We start from the raw sequence: 6000 nt of genomic DNA, 5'->3' as shown, positions 1-6000 counted from the left end.
CAAGGATAACGGAACTGAGACCGATAAGTCTTTGTAATGTGGGCTATAAAATAATTTCGAAGGTTTTGCGTCAAAGGCTGAAAATTTGTCTTCCCAGACTAATTTCAGAGACACAATCGGCTTTTGTGGCAGGTAGGTTAATTTTGGATAATATTCTTATCGTGCAGGAAATGTTTCATGGTTTGAGAGCCAATAAGTCTTGTCAAAATAAGTTTATAGCAATAAAAATAGATATGAGTAAGGCATATGATCGGATAGAGTGGAATTTTATTTAGGCTCTCCTTCAAAAAATGGGTTTTGATCCTCATTGGATTAAATTAATCCGAGAGTGTGTCTCTTCGGTTCAATATAGGGTGCTTCTCAATGGGCAGCCACGAGGTCTAATTATTCCCCAGCGGGGATTACGTCAAGGTGATCCTTTATCCCCTTACTTATTTATCATGTGTACGGAGGCGTTAATTTCAAATATTAAAAAGGCGGAGCGGATGAAACAATTAACTAGTATGAAAGTGGCGAGAGCTTGCCCTGCGATTTCTCATCTGTTATTCGCAGATGATAGTTTGTTCTTTTGTAAGGCAAACAAGGAAGAGTGTCAAACTATACTCAGGATTCTAAATGAATATGAGACCGTCTCTGGACAACAAATTAATTTCCAGAAATCCTCAATTCAATTTGGACATAAGATTGATGAAGATAGTCGTCAAGAATTGAGGGATATCTTGGGAATCCAGAATTTAGGTGGAATGGGATCATATTTAGGCTTGCTCGAAAGCCTAGGAGGTTCTAAGGTACAAGTGTTTGGATTCGTACAAGAGCGGTTAAATAATAGGGTTAATGGATGGACTTTCAGATTTTTTACAAAGGGAGGTAAGGAGGTGATTATTAAATCGGTGATTACGGCTCTGCCAAACCATGTGATGTCTGTGTATCGGTTACCAAAAACGACTGTGAAGAAGCTAACGGGTGCTGTTGCGCAGTTTTGGTGGAGTCCAGGAGGTAGTACAAGAGGTATGCATTGGAAATCATGGGATAAATTGTGTGTCCATAAGGATAATGGTGGGTTAGGTTTTAAGGACTTGACTGATTTTAATACGGCAATGCTTGGGAAGCAATTATGGCGGCTGATCGAGAAGCCAAATTCTCTTTTTTTCTCGAGTTTTTAAAGGACGGTATTACAGTAATGCTTCACCCCTGGATCCGATTCGCTCATATTCCCCGTCATATGGCTGGAGGAGTATTACTTCTGCTAGATCTCTGGTTTGTAAAGGACTAATTAAAAGGGTGGGAACAGGATCATCTATTTCAGTATGGAATGATCCATGGCTCCCATCCACTCGCCCGAGACCAGCTAACAAAAACCTTCATAATAGTTACCCGGAGCTCACAGTGGATTCTCTCATTAACTCAGAATCTCGCACATGGAATTTACAGGCAATTAGGGATTTGGTGGATCCACATGATGCAAAAATAATCGAAAGTATACCATTGTGTAGAAATCGGATGGAAGATAGGAATGGATGGCATTTCACCAAGAATGGAAAATACACGGTACAATCAGGGTACCAAGTGGAAAGGATTTATCCTGATAAGGAAATACCACCATAATTTTATGGGCCCAATGTTGATATACTTAAAGCTTTCTGCTGGAAAGTGAGGTGTCCTCCAAAGTTAAAGCATTTTTTTATGGCAGTTGATATCAGGTTGTATAGCGGTAACGAAAAAATCTTAGAGCAAGAGGAATACAAGGAGATACGTGCTGTGCACGGTGTGGTGATCCGGATGAGTCAATAAACCATGTGTTTTTTGAATGTCCCCCAGCTCGTCAAGTCTGGGCACTATCTAAAATCCCATCAAATCCGGACTTTTTTCCTATTGGCTCTCTTTTTGTTAATATGGACCATCTATTTTGGAGAGTTAATCCAAAAATGGAGAATCATCAGTTTGCATGGATACTATGGTACATTTGGAAGGGTCGGAACAATAAAGTATTCAGTAACCTTGATATTGATCCCAGGGAAACACTTCGATTAGCAGAAGTCGAATCAACACTTTGGCCTGAGGCACAGGTTAGTAACAACAGGTGTGCACAGGAAGTACAGGTTAGGCCTAACGTAGGAACCACGGGAAGATGGTGTTTCACAGATGGTTCTTGGAAAGATAACGATCTATTTTCAGGGCAAGGTTGGCTCAGTACATTACCAGGGTTTGATGGTTTACTAGGAGCAAGGAATGTAAGGGCATGTCTTTCACCGCTTCATGCGGAGATGGAGGCATTAATTTGGGCAATGGAATGCATGAGAAACTTAAGACAGTTTCAGGTTATGTTTGCAACGGATTGTTCTGAATTGGTTAAGATGGTTTCGGAACCAGGAGAATGGCCAGCATTTGAAAGCTACCTGGAATATATTAAGCTGCTGAGAAGAAGTTTCGTCAACTCAGATATTGTTCATGTACCTAGGACGGAGAATACAAGGACGGATAGTTTGGCACGTAGTGCTCGGCAACAACTGTCTTTCGTCGTACATATGGTCGGATCGGTTCTTTTCGGGTCCGGGTCTATTCGAGTCGGTTCCTTTTCGGTTCCTGTTCTTTCGGGTAAAAAAAAATTAGACCCAAAAGGTACTTGTAAATTTCCGGTCCGGTTCCGGATCGGGTATTTTTGGGTCGGTTCCGGTTCGGATCTTCGGGTCCAGGTTAAAATACCCAGGCCTAGGAAATAACTTATAGAATTATATTTATTCAAAACTAGTGTTATCGATCGTAATTGCATATGTTGTAGTAAGATTAAAATATAAATGATGTTGTAGCTTTCGATTCAATCAATGGATAAGAAATTCGATAAATTCAAAGAGCCAAGATTGAATTTTAAACCACGTTTATTTTTTCAATCACAAAACAACGTTCTTGGTTAAGTAATAATCAATATCTTAAGTTATAAAAAATGGCATATTACCTTGAACATGACTCAAAACAAGTGATATGCATAAAGAAACCATGAATAAAGTACCAGACCTCATGGTTCACTGTATATTCTATAAATTTTATACTTTTGTTTACTTTTTTTTTTTTTAATAGATGTTTTTTGTTATTTTTCGATCCTCCCCTTTATATATGCAACTAGGTGATAATCCGCGCCTTGCGCAGAATGAAATTATTTTTTTTAGTATTTATAAGATAAAAAGACATAAAGTCTGTTAAATGTGGACGTCAGTTTGATTGTATGTTGGATTTTATTATATTTTACTCCGTTACAATATAAGAACCATTTGAAAGTCTTATTTATTTTGGTTTGGAGAATTCAGAAAAGTGCTGGAGGTTAACAAAGAAGAATATTGTAGAAGAAGTCTTATAAATAAAAAGCTCAATTTTATTAAGATGCATAAAGATAAAACTGATAATACGATTTAAATATTGTCATAAACTAAGTTTTTGAAATATATGCAAATCCCCTATTCATAATTAACTCAATCACGCATATAGCAAAATAGGCAACTGTCATATAGTAAACTTGAAATAACCGAACTGAAGCGTGATTTATCTTCATTGATTTCAATAGACGTTCCAACTCGGAACCGACCGGTTCGATTCGATAAACCCACAATCAGAAGTTTCAACTTGGAACTAATAACAGTCGTGTATGAATAAAACTTTTTTTGTTTTTACGTGTCTCTCTTAGCCATTCATCTACAACAAACTACACAACACAAGAAAAAAAAGGAGACTCTTCTAGTTTAGCTTGAAAGCTGTGTGTTTATCCTATAGATTATGTACCGATTATCAACTCTGTTGCAGAATCTCTATGATCTCATAAAACTTCGACCCTTTTTGCCTTCGCATGCACCGCCTTCATTAATTTGTACGTGATAAAAAATAAACAGTATGCTTAAAAGAACGTATGGTAGCTAAGAATGTGCTGGCCAGCCATGCAAACGTAAAATTATTATCATTGGCAATGTAAAAATGTTATCACTTGTGTTTGAGCTTGACGAAAGAGAGGGGAGAAGATTTCGTGAGCTGCAGTAATTTGTAATAACGATAATTCTAAGTTTGACGAAACAATGGGAAAATAGTTCTCTTTTTAACAGTAATAATTAACAGCTACGCACAAAGATGCAAAAGAAGTCGCCTCACAAAGCCGATCTAATGAACAGAAACTTACAGGTTCTCTTCTGCTCTTCAAGACTTCAACAATGGACTAACGGATGCGTTGGATTTCTCACAGGTTCGGTCGAGAAACACAGTTCTTTTCATCTCCGTTTGCGTGACACTTGCCCACAACTAAAGTCCCCATCTCAAGAACCTCGCTGAGAATAACCTAGATGGATCGTCGTGTAGGCCATGCGAAGAAGGAAGAGGAGACTTCTATGTTCAGTTGACTAACGGATGTGTTGGATTTCTCTATTTTCCCTGAAACACACAGTTCTTTCATCTCAGTTTGCAATTTATAATCATTTTTGTCTATAAAAATTGTCATCACCTGATGTCTGATGAGATATATTGAAACCTCGAAGGTGTGAAGAAGATAACAAACTGTTTAGAAAGTGTTTCAATCCTCAGACTAATTTATAATCAAAAGTTTGTTAATAAGATCACACAAAAAAAACGCCAAGATACTCCAAAAGATGAAAAATAAGGAAACAAATATTTGAAAGTGTCTCTCTAAACGACATGTGTCAATATTGGTGTAAACGCATTAACTGCAATGCTCATCTTTTAATATATAAGGGATACACTCTAAATGTAGGCAGTTCAATAAACCAACAACAAGATTGACAATTTAAAATGGAAATAAAATATTTAGAATTTATTTTTAAAAATAAAAGGATAAAAAATAAATAAAAAAATGTAATGGCAATAAAAAACGAATTTTTTTAACATGGTTAAAGTCGTTCATACTAAACCCTATACCCTAAACCCTAAACCCTTAGATAAGCCTAAACCCTTAGGTAAAATATAAAAAATAAATAAAAAATAGTAGCAGCTGTAAAAAAAGATTTTTTTAATGTTGTTAAATCCATTCATACTAAACATTAAACTCTAAATCCTAAATATTAAACCCTAAACCTTTGGGTAAACCCTAAACCCTTGGGTAAAGAGATATTCCAAGGGTTATGAGTCTATCTATGAGTTTAGGATTTACCCAAGGGTTTAGGGCTTACCTAAGGGTTTAGGATTTCATGTTTGGAGTTTAGGGTTTAGTGTTTAGTATGAACGGCTTTAACAATATTAAAAAATCACTTTTTTATTGTTATTATACTTTTTATTTTATTTTCTATCCTTTTATTTAAAAAAATAAATTCTAAATATTTTGTTTCCTTTTTGAAAAAATCTGCATATAAAATAACCAATTTTTATTGGTTGGTGAACCTATAGATTCATCTAAGGGGTGAACCCAACAATTTCTCAAGCTAGTGTAAGGCCCGGTTTACATAAATTATGGACCCTGCGTTTAGATTCTTTATCCCCAAAATTATAACTATATTTCTGTAAATTCACAAATTAGGACCCTAGTCTTTATATTATTTAACAAATCTGGACTCTAAGTTCTTAAAAAAAATTTGTCAAAAAAAAAGGACCATGTGCTTGTGCACCTTGAGCACACCATAAGAGCTGGTACTGGTTATAATCCTATATAAAAAGTAAAAAAAAAACACTACTCACAGAATGCTACACATCAACATACTAGCAATATACGAGATACTAAAATCCTAAGACTAAAGTCACTAAACCCACATATTTTCTATTATTTATTTAATAGCATATATTTTTCTAACCTAATATTAATCCGATTTGATTACAAAAAAGAAAAATTCTTGAATTGTTATATGTAAACGGAGGCTGCCTAAAACCAAAACTATCATTTAAAATAAAAGCTCTCCACAATGTCTCTTTTCCTCTGTGTCTTCAGCATAATTTTCTATTTACTTTAGTTAATTTTGGTTTGATTTTGTTTGTAAGAACTCATTTGTGGTTTTTCAGAGGTTTTAGTTTTGTATTGAA

This window comes from Brassica oleracea, chromosome C3 (genome assembly GCF_000695525.1).
Source record: "Brassica oleracea var. oleracea cultivar TO1000 chromosome C3, BOL, whole genome shotgun sequence".
In the NCBI taxonomy this organism is placed as follows: Eukaryota; Viridiplantae; Streptophyta; class Magnoliopsida; order Brassicales; family Brassicaceae; genus Brassica; species Brassica oleracea.
The sequence above is the reverse complement of the archived record's forward strand: the minus strand, read 5'-3'. Positions refer to the sequence as shown.